General features: G+C 44.2%; 9 non-coding genes and 6 pseudogenes across 9 annotated transcripts; all 15 read left to right on the forward strand.

Moving 5' to 3' along the window:
- The first annotated feature begins 212 nt into the window (after window positions 1-212).
- Window positions 213-326, forward strand: LOC125731508 (5S ribosomal RNA; annotated as a pseudogene).
- A 1,079-nt stretch (window positions 327-1,405) lies between these two features.
- LOC125735512 (5S ribosomal RNA) lies at window positions 1,406-1,524 on the forward strand. The gene has a single exon (XR_007394807.1). It is a non-coding gene; the product is annotated as a 5S ribosomal RNA (ribosomal RNA).
- Window positions 1,525-2,603: 1,079 nt separating this feature from the next.
- LOC125731509 (5S ribosomal RNA) lies at window positions 2,604-2,717 on the forward strand (annotated as a pseudogene).
- A 1,078-nt stretch (window positions 2,718-3,795) lies between these two features.
- LOC125734917 (5S ribosomal RNA) lies at window positions 3,796-3,914 on the forward strand. The gene has a single exon (XR_007394219.1). It is a non-coding gene; the product is annotated as a 5S ribosomal RNA (ribosomal RNA).
- A 1,075-nt stretch (window positions 3,915-4,989) lies between these two features.
- LOC125731297 (5S ribosomal RNA) lies at window positions 4,990-5,108 on the forward strand. Its single transcript, XR_007391583.1, has one exon. It is a non-coding gene; the product is annotated as a 5S ribosomal RNA (ribosomal RNA).
- A 1,079-nt stretch (window positions 5,109-6,187) lies between these two features.
- On the forward strand, window positions 6,188-6,306 carry LOC125736911 (5S ribosomal RNA). The gene has a single exon (XR_007396178.1). It is a non-coding gene; the product is annotated as a 5S ribosomal RNA (ribosomal RNA).
- A 1,079-nt stretch (window positions 6,307-7,385) lies between these two features.
- Window positions 7,386-7,504, forward strand: LOC125736913 (5S ribosomal RNA). The gene has a single exon (XR_007396180.1). It is a non-coding gene; the product is annotated as a 5S ribosomal RNA (ribosomal RNA).
- A 1,079-nt stretch (window positions 7,505-8,583) lies between these two features.
- LOC125731510 (5S ribosomal RNA) lies at window positions 8,584-8,697 on the forward strand (annotated as a pseudogene).
- A 1,077-nt stretch (window positions 8,698-9,774) lies between these two features.
- On the forward strand, window positions 9,775-9,893 carry LOC125736691 (5S ribosomal RNA). The gene has a single exon (XR_007395965.1). It is a non-coding gene; the product is annotated as a 5S ribosomal RNA (ribosomal RNA).
- A 1,078-nt stretch (window positions 9,894-10,971) lies between these two features.
- Window positions 10,972-11,090, forward strand: LOC125730932 (5S ribosomal RNA). The gene has a single exon (XR_007391225.1). It is a non-coding gene; the product is annotated as a 5S ribosomal RNA (ribosomal RNA).
- Window positions 11,091-12,166: 1,076 nt separating this feature from the next.
- Window positions 12,167-12,285, forward strand: LOC125734606 (5S ribosomal RNA). The gene has a single exon (XR_007393911.1). It is a non-coding gene; the product is annotated as a 5S ribosomal RNA (ribosomal RNA).
- Window positions 12,286-13,365: 1,080 nt separating this feature from the next.
- On the forward strand, window positions 13,366-13,484 carry LOC125732000 (5S ribosomal RNA; annotated as a pseudogene).
- A 1,077-nt stretch (window positions 13,485-14,561) lies between these two features.
- Window positions 14,562-14,680, forward strand: LOC125731416 (5S ribosomal RNA; annotated as a pseudogene).
- Window positions 14,681-15,757: 1,077 nt separating this feature from the next.
- On the forward strand, window positions 15,758-15,876 carry LOC125732027 (5S ribosomal RNA; annotated as a pseudogene).
- Window positions 15,877-16,941: 1,065 nt separating this feature from the next.
- On the forward strand, window positions 16,942-17,060 carry LOC125734776 (5S ribosomal RNA). The gene has a single exon (XR_007394079.1). It is a non-coding gene; the product is annotated as a 5S ribosomal RNA (ribosomal RNA).
- The last annotated feature ends 896 nt before the right edge of the window (window positions 17,061-17,956 follow it).

The following is a 17,956-nucleotide window of genomic DNA, read 5'->3' on the forward strand; positions in this document are numbered from 1 at the left end:
GTGCGGATGCGGAATGAATGGAATAATTGTGGTAGGCTGCCGGCTGAGTAGTTTGGTGAATGTTTGGTGTGGGTCCGGCGCTGCCGATTGGATGGTGGGGCTGCAGTGTGAGTCAGATAAAAAAAAAAAAAACCAGGAGTAGGATCCAATGGGACTAACTGGCATGTATAGACGCGTGTAATGCAAAAGGGCTGTTTTTGGTAGCAACTCTCGCTTACGGCCATACCACCCTGAACACGCCCGATCTCATCTGATCTCGGAAGCTGGGTAGGGTCTGGTTAGTACTTGGATGGGAGACCACCTGGGAATACCAGGTGCTGTAAGCTTTTCTCACTTTTACTTTGTACAGGGGGCGCTCCACTTCACGATTAATTTAAATCTATCACTCCCCTTCCATTTTACTATTTTATATATATATATATTTTTTTTTCTCTCATTCCTAAAGGCAGCTTTTAGAAACCGTTTTACTCTAAATACTTCCTGGTAATTCTAGGTGCTTTAAGCTATTCGTGCCTTTATTCCACCAGTGCGCGATCTTCTCACAAACTTGAAGACTGTCACTCCCCATTCACGTTTTACAACTTATTGTTAATGATAAAGAGACAGCTTTTTACACACAGTTTTAAACAAAGTACTGATATTATTCCTCTTCAACTGACCGCTTTGTTTTCTATGCAAAAACCACTTCGCCACAGAAGACTCGATATTATTAGCATAGCAAGTTCTGCTCTTCTCCTTTCAAAACTTGCTAAAAGCTGTATTTAAAAGAACAGATTGGCCGGGGTAATTCACACCCTTCAATGCCAGCTTAATATTTAGGTTAGTGGGAATCACAGAGGAATTAGGGATGGAAACTTCTTTGCTGGTGGTATAAGCGGTCTGGTGAATTTTTAGAGAGAAGAGGCCGTCGATGTTTGAATGTAGAAAATTGTTCTGGCTGCAGCCTGCAGTATGGACTTGTTGGTGTGTGTAGCTACCAGTGTTCTGACAGCGCGACGTTTTGGGGAAGCATGTGATTCAGCAGCTACCAGTGGGCTTCGTGCGGCGGAGATTTTGTGGCTGTTAGCGGAGTTGATAACAGAGGGTCGTTAAGAGAAGCCTACATGCAGTAGACAAAGGAGTAATGTTTGCCGGCGGGGGACGTGCGGCGATTAACCTGTGCGGTAGTGAAAAGGAGTTAAAAAGAAGGAAGTGTGCGGATGCGGAAAGAATGGAATAATTGTGGTAGGCTGCCGGCTGAGTAGTTTGGTGAATGTTTGGTGTGGGTCCGGCGCTGCCGATTGGATGGTGGGGCTGCAGTGTGAGTCAGATAAAAAAAAAAAAAACCAGGAGTAGGATCCAATGGGACTAACTGGCATGTATAGACGCGTGTAATGCAAAAGGGCTGTTTTTGGTAGCATCTCTCGCTTACGGCCATACCACCCTGAACACGCCCGATCTCATCTGATCTTGGAAGCTAAACAGGTTAGGGTCTGGTTAGTACTTGGATGGGAGACCTCCTGGGAATACCAGGTGCTGTAAGCTTTTCTCACTTTTACTTTATACAGGGGGCGCTCCACTTCACGATTAATTTAAATCTATCACTCCCCTTCCATTTTACTATTTTATATATATATATTTTTTTTTTTCTCTCATTCATAAAGGCAGCTTTTAGAAACCGTTTTACTCTAAATACTTCCTGGTAATTCTAGGTGCTGTAAGCTGTTCGTGCCTTTATTCCACCAGGGCGCGATCTTCTCACAAACTTGAAGACTGTCACTCCCCATTCACGTTTTACAACTTATTGTTAATGATAAAGAGACAGCTTTTTACACACAGTTTTAAACAAAGTACTGATATTATTCCTCTTCAACTGACCGCTTTGTTTTCTATGCAAAAACCACTTCGCCACAGAAGACTCGATATTATTGGCATAGCAAGTTCTGCTCTTCTCCTTTCAAAACTTGCTAAAAGCTGTATTTAAAAGAACAGATTGGCCGGGGTAATTCACACCCTTCAATGCCAGCTTAATGTTTAGGTTAGTGGGAATCACAGAGGAATTAGGGATGGAAACTTCTTTGCTGGTGGTAGAAGCGGTCTGGTGAATTTTTAGAGAGAAGAGGCCGTCGATGTTTGAATGTAGAAAATTGTTCTGGCTGCAGCCTGCAGTATGGACTTGTTGGTGTGTGTAGCTCCCAGTGTTCTGACAGCGCGACGTTTTGGGGAAGCATGTGATTCAGCAGCTACCAGTGGGCTTCGTGCGGCGGAGATTTTGTGGCTGTTAGCGGAGTTGATAACAGAGGGTCGTTAAGAGAAGCCTGCATGCTGTAGGCAAAGGAGTAATGTTTGCCGGCGGGGGACGTGCGGCGATTAACCTGTGCGGTAGTGAAAAGGAGTTAAAAAGAAGGAAGTGTGCGGATGCGGAATGAATGGAATAATTGTGGTAGGCTGCCGGCTGAGTAGTTTGGTGAATGTTTGGTGTGGGTCCGGCGCTGCCGATTGGATGGTGGGGCTGCAGTGTGAGTCAGATAAAAAAAAAAAAAACCAGGAGTAGGATCCAATGGGACTAACTGGCATGTATAGACGCGTGTAATGCAAAAGGGCTGTTTTTGGTAGCAACTCTCGCTTACGGCCATACCACCCTGAACACGCCCGATCTCATCTGATCTCGGAAGCTGGGTAGGGTCTGGTTAGTACTTGGATGGGAGACCACCTGGGAATACCAGGTGCTGTAAGCTTTTCTCACTTTTACTTTGTACAGGGGGCGCTCCACTTCACGATTAATTTAAATCTATCACTCCCCTTCCATTTTACTATTTTATATATATATATTTTTTTTTTTCTCTCATTCCTAAAGGCAGCTTTTAGACACCGTTTTACTCTAAATACTTCCTGGTAATTCTAGGTGCTTTAAGCTGTTCGTGCCTTTATTCCACCAGTGCGCGATCTTCTCACAAACTTGAAGACTGTCACTCCCCATTCACGTTTTACAACTTATTGTTAATGATAAAGAGACAGCTTTTTACACACAGTTTTAAACAAAGTACTGATATTATTCCTCTTCAACTGACCGCTTTGTTTTCTATGCAAAAACCACTTTGCCACAGAAGACTCGATATTATTGGCATAGCAAGTTCTGCTCTTCTCCTTTCAAAACTTGCTAAAAGCTGTATTTAAAAGAACAGATTGGCCGGGGTAATTCACACCCTTCAATGCCAGCTTAATGTTTAGGTTAGTGGGAATCACAGAGGAATTAGGGATGGAAACTTCTTTGCTGGTGGTAGAAGCGGTCTGGTGAATTTTTAGAGAGAAGAGGCCGTCGATGTTTGAATGTAGAAAATAGTTCTGGCTGCAGCCTGCAGTATGGACTTGTTGGTGTGTGTAGCTCCCAGTGTTCTGACAGCGCGACGTTTTGGGGAAGCATGTGATTCAGCAGCTACCAGTGGGCTTTGTGCAGCGGAGATTTTGTGGCTGTTAGCGGAGTTGATAACAGAGGGTCGTTAAGAGAAGCCTACATGCAGTAGGCAAAGGAGTAATGTTTGCTGGCGGGGGACGTGCGGCGATTAACCTGTGCGGTAGTGAAAAGGAGTTAAAAAGAAGGAAGTGTGCGGATGCGGAAAGAATGGAATAATTGTGGTAGGCTGCCGGCTGAGTAGTTTGGTGAATGTTTGGTGTGGGTCCGGCGCTGCCGATTGGATGGTGGGGCTGCAGTGTGAGTCAGATAAAAAAAAAAAAAACAGGAGTAGGATCCAATGGGACTAACTGGCATGTATAGAGGCGTGTAATGCAAAAGGGCTGTTTTTGGTAGTTTTTCTCGCTCACGGCCATACCACCCTGAACACGCCCGATCTCGTCTGATCTCGGAAGCCAAGCAGGGTAGGGTGTGGTTAGTACTTGGATGGGAGACCACCTGGGAATACCACGTGCTGTAAGCTTTTCTCACTTTTACTTTATACAGGGGGCGCTCCACTTCACGATTAATTTAAATCTATCACTCCCCTTCCATTTTACTATTTTATATATATATTTTTTTTTCTCTCATTCATAAAGGCAGCTTTTAGAAACCATTTTACTCTAAATACTTCCTGGTAATTCTAGGTGCTGTAAGCTGTTCGTGCCTTTATTCCACCAGGGCGCGATCTTCTCACAAACTTGAAGACTGTCACTCCCCATTCACGTTTTACAACTTATTGTTAATGATAAAGAGACAGCTTTTTACACACAGTTTTAAACAAAGTACTGATATTATTCCTCTTCAACTGACCGCTTTGTTTTCTATGCAAAAACCACTTCGCCACAGAAGACTCGATATTATTGGTATAGCAAGTTCTGCTCTTCTCCTTTCAAAACTTGCTAAAAGCTGTATTTAAAAGAACAGATTGGCCGGGGTAATTCACACCCTTCAATGCCAGCTTAATGTTTAGGTTAGTGGGAATCACAGAGGAATTAGGGATGGAAACTTCTTTGCTGGTGGTAGAAGCGGTCTGGTGAATTTTTAGAGAGAAGAGGCCGTCGATGTTTGAATGTAGAAAATAGTTCTGGCTGCAGCCTGCAGTATGGACTTGTTGGTGTGTGTAGCTCCCAGTGTTCTGACAGCGCGATGTTTTGGGGAAGCATGTGATTCAGCAGCTACCAGTGGGCTTCGTGCGGCGGAGATTTTGTGGCTGTTAGCGGAGTTGATAACAGAGGGTCGTTAAGAGAAGCCTACATGCAGTAGGCAAAGGAGTAATGTTTGCCGGCGGGGGACGTGCGGCGATTAACCTGTGCGGTAGTGAAAAGGAGTTAAAAAGAAGGAAGTGTGCGGATGTGGAAAGAATGGAATAATTGTGGTAGGCTGCCGGCTGAGTAGTTTGGTGAATGTTTGGTGTGGGTCCGGCGCTGCCGATTGGATGGTGGGGCTGCAGTGTGAGTCAGATAAAAAAAAAAAAAACCAGGAGTAGGATCCAATGGGACTAACTGGCATGTATAGACGCGTGTAATGCAAAAGGGCTGTTTTTGGTAGCATCTCTCGCTTGCGGCCATACCACCCTGAACACCCCTGATCTCGTCTGATCTCGGAAGCTAAGCAGCGAATGGCCTGGTTAGTACTTGGATGGGAGACCACCTGGGAATACCAGGGGCTGTAAGCTTTTCTCACTTTCACTTTATACAGGGGGCGCTCCACTTCACGATTAATTTAAATCTATCACTCCCCTTCCATTTTACTATTTTATATATATATATATTTTTTTTTCTCTCATTCATAAAGGCAGCTTTTAGAAACCGTTTTACTCTAAATACTTCCTGGTAATTCTAGGTGCTGTAAGCTGTTCGTGCCTTTATTCCACCAGGGCGCGATCTTCTCACAAACTTGAAGACTGTCACTCCCCATTCACGTTTTACAACTTATTGTTAATGATAAAGAGACAGCTTTTTACACACAGTTTTAAACAAAGTACTGATATTATTCCTCTTCAACTGACCGCTTTGTTTTCTATGCAAAAACCACTTCGCCACAGAAGACTCGATATTATTGGCATAGCAAGTTCTGCTCTTCTCCTTTCAAAACTTGCTAAAAGCTGTATTTAAAAGAACAGATTGGCCGGGGTAATTCACACCCTTCAATGCCAGCTTAATGTTTAGGTTAGTGGGAATCACAGAGGAATTAGGGATGGAAACTTCTTTGCTGGTGGTAGAAGCGGTCTGGTGAATTTTTAGAGAGAAGAGGCCGTCGATGTTTGAATGTAGAAAATTGTTCTGGCTGCAGCCTGCAGTATGGACTTGTTGGTGTGTGTAGCTCCCAGTGTTCTGACAGCGCGATGTTTTGGGGAAGCATGTGATTCAGCAGCTACCAGTGGGCTTCGTGCGGCGGAGATTTTGTGGCTGTTAGCGGAGTTGATAACAGAGGGTCGTTAAGAGAAGCCTACATGCAGTAGACAAAGGAGTAATGTTTGCCGGCGGGGGACGTGCGGCGATTAACCTGTGCGGTAGTGAAAAGGAGTTAAAAAGAAGGAAGTGTGCGGATGCGGAAAGAATGGAATAATTGTGGTAGGCTGCCGGCTGAGTAGTTTGGTGAATGTTTGGTGTGGGTCCGGCGCTGCCGATTGGATGGTGGGGCTGCAGTGTGAGTCAGATAAAAAAAAAAAAAACCAGGAGTAGGATCCAATGGGACTAACTGGCATGTATAGACGCGTGTAATGCAAAAGGGCTGTTTTTGGTAGCATCTCTCGCTTACGGCCATACCACCCTGAACACGCCCGATCTCATCTGATCTTGGAAGCTAAACAAGTTAGGGTCTGGTTAGTACTTGGATGGGAGACCTCCTGGGAATACCAGGTGCTGTAAGCTTTTCTCACTTTTACTTTGTACAGGGGGCGCTCCACTTCACGATTAATTTAAATCTATCACTCCCCTTCCATTTTACTATTTTATATATATATTTTTTTTTTTTTCTCTCATTCCTAAAGGCAGCTTTTAGAAACCGTTTTACTCTAAATACTTCCTGGTAATTCTAGGTGCTTTAAGCTATTCGTGCCTTTATTCCACCAGTGCGCGATCTTCTCACAAACTTGAAGACTGTCACTCCCCATTCACGTTTTACAACTTATTGTTAATGATAAAGAGACAGCTTTTTACACACAGTTTTAAACAAAGTACTGATATTATTCCTCTTCAACTGACCGCTTTGTTTTCTATGCAAAAACCACTTCGCCACAGAAGACTCGATATTATTGGCATAGCAAGTTCTGCTCTTCTCCTTTCAAAACTTGCTAAAAGCTGTATTTAAAAGAACAGATTGGCCGGGGTAATTCACACCCTTCAATGCCAGCTTAATATTTAGGTTAGTGGGAATCACAGAGGAATTAGGGATGGAAACTTCTTTGCTGGTGGTATAAGCGGTCTGGTGAATTTTTAGAGAGAAGAGGCCGTCGATGTTTGAATGTAGAAAATTGTTCTGGCTGCAGCCTGCAGTATGGACTTGTTGGTGTGTGTAGCTCCCAGTGTTCTGACAGCGCGACGTTTTGGGGAAGCATGTGATTCAGCAGCTACCAGTGGGCTTCGTGCGGCGGAGATTTTGTGGCTGTTAGCGGAGTTGATAACAGAGGGTCGTTAAGAGAAGCCTACATGCAGTAGACAAAGGAGTAATGTTTGCCGGCGGGGGACGTGCGGCGATTAACCTGTGCGGTAGTGAAAAGGAGTTAAAAAGAAGGAAGTGTGCGGATGCGGAAAGAATGGAATAATTGTGGTAGGCTGCCGGCTGAGTAGTTTGGTGAATGTTTGGTGTGGGTCCGGCGCTGCCGATTGGATGGTGGGGCTGCAGTGTGAGTCAGATAAAAAAAAAAAAAACCAGGAGTAGGATCCAATGGGACTAACTGGCATGTATAGACGCGTGTAATGCAAAAGGGCTGTTTTTGGTAGCATCTCTCGCTTACGGCCATACCACCCTGAACACGCCCGATCTCATCTGATCTTGGAAGCTAAACAAGTTAGGGTCTGGTTAGTACTTGGATGGGAGACCTCCTGGGAATACCAGGTGCTGTAAGCTTTTCTCACTTTTACTTTATACAGGGGGCGCTCCACTTCACGATTAATTTAAATCTATCACTCCCCTTCCATTTTACTATTTTATATATATATATATATTTTTTTCTCTCATTCATAAAGGCAGCTTTTAGAAACCGTTTTACTCTAAATACTTCCTGGTAATTCTAGGTGCTGTAAGCTGTTCGTGCCTTTATTCCACCAGGGCGCGATCTTCTCACAAACTTGAAGACTGTCACTCCCCATTCACGTTTTACAACTTATTGTTAATGATAAAGAGACAGCTTTTTACACACAGTTTTAAACAAAGTACTGATATTATTCCTCTTCAACTGACCGCTTTGTTTTCTATGCAAAAAGCACTTCGCCACAGAAGACTCGATATTATTGGCATAGCAAGTTCTGCTCTTCTCCTTTCAAAACTTGCTAAAAGCTGTATTTAAAAGAACAGATTGGCCGGGGTAATTCACACCCTTCAATGCCAGCTTAATGTTTAGGTTAGTGGGAATCACAGAGGAATTAGGGATGGAAACTTCTTTGCTGGTGGTAGAAGCGGTCTGGTGAATTTTTAGAGAGAAGAGGCCGTCGATGTTTGAATGTAGAAAATTGTTCTGGCTGCAGCCTGCAGTATGGACTTGTTGGTGTGTGTAGCTCCCAGTGTTCTGACAGCGCGACGTTTTGGGGAAGCATGTGATTCAGCAGCTACCAGTGGGCTTCGTGCGGCGGAGATTTTGTGGCTGTTAGCGGAGTTGATAACAGAGGGTCGTTAAGAGAAGCCTGCATGCTGTAGGCAAAGGAGTAATGTTTGCCGGCGGGGGACGTGCGGCGATTAACCTGTGCGGTAGTGAAAAGGAGTTAAAAAGAAGGAAGTGTGCGGATGCGGAATGAATGGAATAATTGTGGTAGGCTGCCGGCTGAGTAGTTTGGTGAATGTTTGGTGTGGGTCCGGCGCTGCCGATTGGATGGTGGGGCTGCAGTGTGAGTCAGATAAAAAAAAAAAAAACCAGGAGTAGGATCCAATGGGACTAACTGGCATGTATAGACGCGTGTAATGCAAAAGGGCTGTTTTTGGTAGCAACTCTCGCTTACGGCCATACCACCCTGAACACGCCCGATCTCATCTGATCTCGGAAGCTGGGTAGGGTCTGGTTAGTACTTGGATGGGAGACCACCTGGGAATACCAGGTGCTGTAAGCTTTTCTCACTTTTACTTTGTACAGGGGGCGCTCCACTTCACGATTAATTTAAATCTATCACTCCCCTTCCATTTTACTATTTTATATATATATATTTTTTTTTTTCTCTCAATCCTAAAGGCAGCTTTTAGAAACCGTTTTACTCTAAATACTTCCTGGTAATTCTAGGTGCTTTAAGCTGTTCGTGCCTTTATTCCACCAGTGCGCGATCTTCTCACAAACTTGAAGACTGTCACTCCCCATTCACGTTTTACAACTTATTGTTAATGATAAAGAGACAGCTTTTTACACACAGTTTTAAACAAAGTACTGATATTATTCCTCTTCAACTGACCGCTTTGTTTTCTATGCAAAAACCACTTCGCCACAGAAGACTCGATATTATTGGCATAGCAAGTTCTGCTCTTCTCCTTTCAAAACTTGCTAAAAGCTGTATTTAAAAGAACAGATTGGCCGGGGTAATTCACACCCTTCAATGCCAGCTTAATGTTTAGGTTAGTGGGAATCACAGAGGAATTAGGGATGGAAACTTCTTTGCTGGTGGTAGAAGCGGTCTGGTGAATTTTTAGAGAGAAGAGGCCGTCGATGTTTGAATGTAGAAAATAGTTCTGGCTGCAGCCTGCAGTATGGACTTGTTGGTGTGTGTAGCTCCCAGTGTTCTGACAGCGCGACGTTTTGGGGAAGCATGTGATTCAGCAGCTACCAGTGGGCTTTGTGCAGCGGAGATTTTGTGGCTGTTAGCGGAGTTGATAACAGAGGGTCGTTAAGAGAAGCCTACATGCAGTAGGCAAAGGAGTAATGTTTGCTAGCGGGGGACGTGCGGCGATTAACCTGTGCGGTAGTGAAAAGGAGTTAAAAAGAAGGAAGTGTGCGGATGCGGAAAGAATGGAATAATTGTGGTAGGCTGCCGGCTGAGTAGTTTGGTGAATGTTTGGTGTGGGTCCGGCGCTGCCGATTGGATGGTGGGGCTGCAGTGTGAGTCAGATAAAAAAAAAAAAACAGGAGTAGGATCCAATGGGACTAACTGGCATGTATAGAGGCGTGTAATGCAAAAGGGCTGTTTTTGGTAGTTTTTCTCGCTCACGGCCATACCACCCTGAACACGCCCGATCTCGTCTGATCTCGGAAGCCAAGCAGGGTAGGGTGTGGTTAGTACTTGGATGGGAGACCACCTGGGAATACCAGGTGCTGTAAGCTTTTCTCACTTTTACTTTATACAGGGGGCGCTCCACTTCACGATTAATTTAAATCTATCACTCCCCTTCCATTTTACTATTTTATATATATATATTTTTTTTTCTCTCATTCATAAAGGCAGCTTTTAGAAACCGTTTTACTCTAAATACTTCCTGGTAATTCTAGGTGCTGTAAGCTGTTCATGCCTTTATTCCACCAGGGCGCGATCTTCTCACAAACTTGAAGACTGTCACTCCCCATTCACGTTTTACAACTTATTGTTAATGATAAAGAGACAGCTTTTTACACACAGTTTTAAACAAAGTACTGATATTATTCCTCTTCAACTGACCGCTTTGTTTTCTATGCAAAAACCACTTCGCCACAGAAGACTCGATATTATTGGTATAGCAAGTTCTGCTCTTCTCCTTTCAAAACTTGCTAAAAGCTGTATTTAAAAGAACAGATTGGCCGGGGTAATTCACACCCTTCAATGCCAGCTTAATGTTTAGGTTAGTGGGAATCACAGAGGAATTAGGGATGGAAACTTCTTTGCTGGTGGTAGAAGCGGTCTGGTGAATTTTTAGAGAGAAGAGGCCGTCGATGTTTGAATGTAGAAAATAGTTCTGGCTGCAGCCTGCAGTATGGACTTGTAGGTGTGTGTAGCTCCCAGTGTTCTGACAGCGCGATGTTTTGGGGAAGCATGTGATTCAGCAGCTACCAGTGGGCTTCGTGCGGCGGAGATTTTGCGGCTGTTAGCGGAGTTGATAACAGAGGGTCGTTAAGAGAAGCCTACATGCAGTAGGCAAAGGAGTAATGTTTGCCGGCGGGGGACGTGCGGCGATTAACCTGTGCGGTAGTGAAAAGGAGTTAAAAAGAAGGAAGTGTGCGGATGTGGAAAGAATGGAATAATTGTGGTAGGCTGCCGGCTGAGTAGTTTGGTGAATGTTTGGTGTGGGTCCGGCGCTGCCGATTGGATGGTGGGGCTGCAGTGTGAGTCAGATAAAAAAAAAAAAAAACCAGGAGTAGGATCCAATGGGACTAACTGGCATGTATAGACGCGTGTAATGCAAAAGGGCTGTTTTTGGTAGCATCTCTCGCTTGCGGCCATACCACCCTGAACACCCCTGATCTCGTCTGATCTCGGAAGCTAAGCAGCGAAGGGTCTGGTTAGTACTTGGATGGGAGACCACCTGGGAATACCAGGGGCTGTAAGCTTTTCTCACTTTCACTTTATACAGGGGGCGCTCCACTTCACGATTAATTTAAATCTATCACTCCCCTTCCATTTTACTATTTTATATATATATATTTTTTTTTCTCTCATTCATAAAGGCAGCTTTTAGAAACCGTTTTACTCTAAATACTTCCTGGTAATTCTAGGTGCTGTAAGCTGTTCGTGCCTTTATTCCACCAGGGCGCGATCTTCTCACAAACTTGAAGACTGTCACTCCCCATTCACGTTTTACAACTTATTGTTAATGATAAAGAGACAGCTTTTTACACACAGTTTTAAACAAAGTACTGATATTATTCCTCTTCAACTGACCGCTTTGTTTTCTATGCAAAAACCACTTCGCCACAGAAGACTCGATATTATTGGCATAGCAAGTTCTGCTCTTCTCCTTTCAAAACTTGCTAAAAGCTGTATTTAAAAGAACAGATTGGCCGGGGTAATTCACACCCTTCAATGCCAGCTTAATGTTTAGGTTAGTGGGAATCACAGAGGAATTAGGGATGGAAACTTCTTTGCTGGTGGTAGAAGCGGTCTGGTGAATTTTTAGAGAGAAGAGGCCGTCGATGTTTGAATGTAGAAAATTGTTCTGGCTGCAGCCTGCAGTATGGACTTGTTGGTGTGTGTAGCTCCCAGTGATCTGACAGCGCGATGTTTTGGGGAAGCATGTGATTCAGCAGCTACCAGTGGGCTTCGTGCGGCGGAGATTTTGTGGCTGTTAGCGGAGTTGATAACAGAGGGTCGTTAAGAGAAGCCTACATGCAGTAGGCAAAGGAGTAATGTTTGCCGGCGGGGGACGTGCGGCGATTAACCTGTGCGGTAGTGAAAAGGAGTTAAAAAGAAGGAAGTGTGCGGATGCGGAAAGAATGGAATAATTGTGGTAGGCTGCCGGCTGAGTAGTTTGGTGAATGTTTGGTGTGGGTCCGGCGCTGCCGATTGGATGGTGGGGCTGCAGTGTGAGTCAGATAAAAAAAAAAAAACCAGGAGTAGGATCCAATGGGACTATCTGGCATGTATAGACGCGTGTAATGCAAAAGGGCTGTTTTTGGTAGCATCTCTCGCTTACAGCCATACCACCCTGAACACGCCCGATCTCGTCTGATCTTGGAAGCTAAGCAGGGTAGGGTCTGGTTAGTACTTGGATGGGAGACCACCAGGGAATACCAGGTGCTGTAAGCTTTTCTCACTTTTACTTTATACAGGGGGCGCTCCACTTCACGATTAATTTAAATCTATCACTCCCCTTCCATTTTACTATTTTATATATATATTTTTTTTTTTCTCTCATTCATAAAGGCAGCTTTTAGAAACCGTTTTACTCTAAATACTTCCTGGTAATTCTAGGTGCTGTAAGCTGTTCGTGCCTTTATTCCACCAGGGCGCGATCTTCTCACAAACTTGAAGACTGTCACTCCCCATTCACGTTTTACAACTTATTGTTAATGATAAAGAGACAGCTTTTTACACACAGTTTTAAACAAAGTACTGATATTATTCCTCTTCAACTGACCGCTTTGTTTTCTATGCAAAAACCACTTCGCCACAGAAGACTCGATATTATTGGTATAGCAAGGTCTGCTCTTCTCCTCCTTTCAAAACTTGCTAAAAGCTGTATTTAAAAGAGCAGGTTGGCCGGGGTAATTCACACCCTTCACTGCCAGATTAATGTTTAGGTTAGTGGGAATCACAGAGGAATTAGGGATGGAAACTTCTTTGCTGATGGTAGAAGTGGTCTGGTGAATTTTTAGAGAGAAGAGGCCGTCGATGTTTCAATGTAGAAAAATGTTCTGGCTGCAGCCTGCAGTATGGACTTGTTGGCGTGTGTAGCTCCCAGTGTTCTGACAGCGTAACGTTTTGGGGAAGCATGTGATTCAACAGCTACCAGTGGGCTTCGTGCGGCAGAGATTTTGTGGCTGTTAGCGGAGTTGATAACAGAGGGTCGTTAAGAGAAGCCTGCATGAGGTAGGCAAAGGAGTAATGTTTGCCGGCGGGGGACGTGCGGCGATTAACCTGTGCGGTAGTGAAAAGGACTTAAAGAGAAGGAAGTGTGCGGATGCGGAAAGAATGGAATAATTGTGGTAGGCTGCCGGCTGAGTAGTTTGGTGAATGTTTGGTGTGGTTCCGGCACTGCCGATTGGATGGTGGGGCTGCAGTGTGAGTCAGATAAAAAAAAAAAAAAACAGGAGTAGGATCCACTTGGACTAACTGGCATGTATAGAGGCGTGTAATGCAAAAGGACTGTTTTTGGTAGTTTTTCTCGCTCATGGCCGTACCATCCTGAACACGCCCGATCTTGTCTGATCTCGGAAGCCAAGCAAGATAGGGTCTGGTTAGTACTTGGATGGGAGACCTACTGGGAATACCACGTGCTGTAAGCTTTTCTCACTTTTACTTTATACAGGGGGCACTCCACTTCACGATTAATTCAAATCTATCACTCCCCTTCCATTTTACTATTTTATATATATTTTTTTTTTCTTTCATTCATAAAGGCAGCTTTTACACACCGTTTTACTCTAAATACTGCCTGGTAATTATAGCTGCTGTAAGCTGTTCGTGCCTTTATTCCACCAGGGCGCGATCTTCTCACAAACTTGAAGACTGTCACTCCCCATTCACGTTTTACAACTTATTGTTAATAATAAAGAGACAGCTTTTTACACACAGTTTTAAACAAAGTACTAATATAATTCCTCTTCAACTCACCGCTTTGTTTTCTATGCAAAAACGACTTCACCACAGAAGACTCGTTATTATTGGCATAGCAAGGTCTGCTCTTCTCCTCCTTTCAAAACTTGCTAAAAGCTGTATTTAAAAGAGCAGGTTGGCCGGGGTAATTCACACCCTTCAATGCCAGCTTAATGTTTAGGTTAGTGGGAATCACAGAGGAATTAGGGATGGAAACTTCTTTGCTGGTGGTAGAAGCGGTCTGGTGAATTTTTAGAGAGAAGAGGCCGTCAATGTTTGAATGTAGAAAATTGTTCTGGCTGCAGCCTGCAGTATGGACTTGTTGGTGTGTGTAGCTCCCAGTGTTCTGACAGCGCGACGTTTTGGGGAAGCATGTGATTCAGCAGCTACCAGTGGGCTTCGTGCGGCGGAGAGTTTGTGGCTGTTAGCGGAGTTGATAACAGAAGGTCATTAAGAGAAGCCTGCATGCGGTAGGCAAAGGAGTAATGTTTGCCGACGGGGGACGTGCGGCGATTAACCTGTGCGGTAGTGAAAAGGAGTTAAAGAGAAGGAAGTGTGCGGATGCGGAAAGAATGGAATAATTGTGGTAGGCTGCCGGCTGAGTAGTTTGGTGAATGTTTGGTGTGGTTCCGGCACTGCCGATTGGATGGTAGGGCTGCAGTGTGAGTCAGATAAAAAAAAAAAAAAACAGGAGTAGGATCCACTTGGACTAACTGGCATGTATAGAGGCGTGTAATGCAAAAGGGCTGTTTTTGGTAGTTTTTCTCGCTCACGGCCGTACCACCCTGAACACGCCCGATCTCGTCCGATCTCGGAAGCCAAGCAAGATAGGGTCTGGTTAGTACTTGGATGGGAGACCTACTGGGAATACCAGGTGCTGTAAGCTTTTCTCACTTTTACTTAATACAGAGGGCACTCCACTTCACGATTAATTTAAATCTATCACTCCCCTTCCGTTTTACTATTTTATATATATATATTTTTTCTTTCATTCATAAAGGCAGCTTTTACACACCGTTTTACTCTAAATACTGCCTGGTAATTATAGCTGCTGTAAGCTGTTCGTGCCTTTATTCCACCAGGGCGCGATCTTCTCACAAACTTGAAGACTGTCACTCCCCATTCACGTTTTACAACTTATTGTTAATAATGAAGAGACAGCTTTTTACACACAGTTTTAAACAAAGTACTAATATAATTCCTCTTCAACTCACCGCTTTGTTTTCTATGCAAAAACGACTTCAACACAGAAGACTCGTTATTATTGGCATAGCAAGGTCTGCTCTTCTCCTTTCAAAACTTGCTAAAAGCTGTATTTAAAAGAGCAGGTTGGCCGGGGTAATTCACACCCTTCAATGCCAGCTTAATGTTTAGGTTAGTGGGAATCACAGAGGAATTAGGGATGGAAACTTCTTTGCTGGTGGTAGAAGCGGTCTGGTGAATTTTTAGAGAGAAGAGGCCGTCAATGTTTGAATGTAGAAAATTGTTCTGGCTGTAGCCTGCAGTATGGACTTGTTGGTGTGTGTAGCTCCCAGTGTTCTTACAGCGCGACGTTTTGGGGAAGCATGTGATTCAGCAGCTACCAGTGGGCTTCGTGCGGCGGAGATTTTGTGGCTGTTAGCGGAGTTGAGAACAGAAGGTCATTAAGAGAAGCCTGCATGCGGTAGGCAAAGGAGTAATGTTTGCCGGCGGGGGACGTGCGGCGATTAACCTGTGCGGTAGTGAAAAGGAGTTAAAGAGAAGGAAGTGTGCGGATGCGGAAAGAATGGAATAATTGTGGTAGGCTGCCGGCTGAGTAGTTTGGTGAATGTTTGGTGTGATTCCGGCACTGCCGATTGGATGGTGGGGCTGCAGTGTGAGTCAGATAAAAAAAAAAAAAAAAAACAAGAGTAGGATCCAATGGGACTAACTGGCATGTATAGAGGCGTGTAATGCAAAAGGGTTGTTTTTGGTAGTTTTTCTCGCTCACGGCCATACCACCCTGAACACGCCCGATCTCGTCTGATCTCAGAAGCCAAGCAGGATAGGGTCTGGTTAGTACTTGGATGGGAGACCTACTGGGATTACCATGTGCTGTAAGCTTTTCTCACTTTTACTTTATACAGGGGGCGCTCCACTTCTCGATTAATTTAAATCTATCACTCCCCGTCTATTTTACTATTTTATATATTTCTTTTTTCTCTCATTCATGAAGGCAGCTTTTACACACGTTTTACTCTAAATACTGCCTGTTAATTATGCTGTAAGCTGTTCGTGCCTTTATTCCACCAGGGCGCGATCTTCTCAGAAACTTGAAGACTGTCACTCCCCATTCACGTTTTACAACTTATTGTTAATAATAAAGAGACAGCTTTTTACACACAGTTTTAAACAAAGTACTGATATAATTCCTCTTAAACTCACCGCTTTGTTTTCTATGCAAAAACCACTTCGCCACAGAATATTCGATATTATTGGCATATTATCTGCTCTTCTCCTCCTTTCAAAACTCGCTAAAAGCTGTCTTTAAAAGAGCAGGTTGGCCGGGGTAATTCACACCCTTCAATGCCAACTTAATGTTTAGGTTAGTGGGAATCACAGAGGAATTAGGGATGGAAACTTCTTTGCTGGTGGTAGAAGTGGTCTGGTGAATTTTTAGAGAGAAGAGGCCGTCGATGTTTGAATGTAGAAAATTGTTCTGGCTGCAGCCTGCAGTATGGACCTGTTGGCGTGTGTAGCTCCCAGTGTTCTGACAGCGCGACGTTTTGGGGAAGCATGTGATTCAACAGCTACCAGTGGGCTTCGTGCGGCGGAGATTTTGTGGCTGTTAGCGGAGTTGATAACAGAAAGTCATTAAGAGAAGCCTGCATGCGGTAGGCAAAGGAGGAATGTTTGCTGGTGGGGGACGTGCGGCAATTAACCTGTGCGGTAGTGTAAAGGAGTTAAAGTGAAGGAAGTGTGCGGATGCGGAAAGAATGGGATAATTGTGGTAGGCTGCCGGCTGAGTAGTTTGGTGAATGTTTGGTGTGGGTCCGGCGCTGCCGATTGGATGGTGGTGCTGCAGTGTGAGTCAGATAAAAAAAAAAAACCAGGAGTAGGATCCAATGGGACTAACTGGCATGTATAGACGCGTGTAATGCAAAAGAGCTGTTTTTGGTAGCATCTCTCGCTTACGGCCATACCACCCTGAACACGCCCGATCTCGTCTGATCTCGGAAGCTAAACAGCGTAGGGTCTGGTTAGTACTTGGATGGGAGACCACCTGGGAATACCAGGTGCTGTAAGCTTTTCTCACTTTTACTTTATACAGGGGGCGCTCCACTTCACGATTAATTTAAATGTATCACTCCCCTTCCATTTTACTATTTTATATATATATATTTTTTTTTCTCTCATTCATAAAGGCAGCTTTTAGAAACCGTTTTACTCTAAATACTTCCTGGTAATTCTAGGTGCTGTAAGCTGTTCGTGCCTTTATTCCACCAGGGCGCGATCTTCTGACAAACTTGAAGACTGTCACTCCCCATTCACGTTTTACAACTTATTGTTAATGATAAAGAGACAGCTTTTTACACACAGTTTTAAACAAAGTACTGATATTATTCCTCTTCAACTGACCGCTTTGTTTTCTATGCAAAAACCACTTCGCCACAGAAGACTCGATATTATTGGCATAGCAAGTTCTGCTCTTCTCCTTTCAAAACTTGCTAAAAGCTGTATTTAAAAGAACAGATTGGCCGGGGTAATTCACACCCTTCAATGCCAGCTTAATGTTTAGGTTAGTGGGAATCACAGAGGAATTAGGGATGGAAACTTCTTTGCTGGTGGTAGAAGCGGTCTGGTGAATTTTTAGAGAGAAGAGGCCGTCGATGTTTGAATGTAGAAAATAGTTCTGGCTGCAGCCTGCAGTATGGACTTGTTGGTGTGTGTAGCTCCCAGTGTTCTGACAGCGCGACATTTTGGGGAAGCATGTGATTCAACAGCTACCAGTGGGCTTCGTGCGGCAGAGATTTTGTGGCTGTTAGCGGAGTTGATAACAGAGGGTTGTTAAGAGAAGCCTGCAAGAGGTAGGCAAAGGAGTAATGTTTGCCGGCGGGGGACGTGCAGCGATTAACCTGTGCGGTAGTGAAAAGGAGTTAAAGAGAAGGAAGTGTGCGGATGCGGAAAGAATGGAATAATTGTG

This window comes from Brienomyrus brachyistius, chromosome 2 (assembly GCF_023856365.1).
Source record: "Brienomyrus brachyistius isolate T26 chromosome 2, BBRACH_0.4, whole genome shotgun sequence".
Lineage (NCBI taxonomy): Eukaryota > Metazoa > Chordata > Actinopteri > Osteoglossiformes > Mormyridae > Brienomyrus > Brienomyrus brachyistius.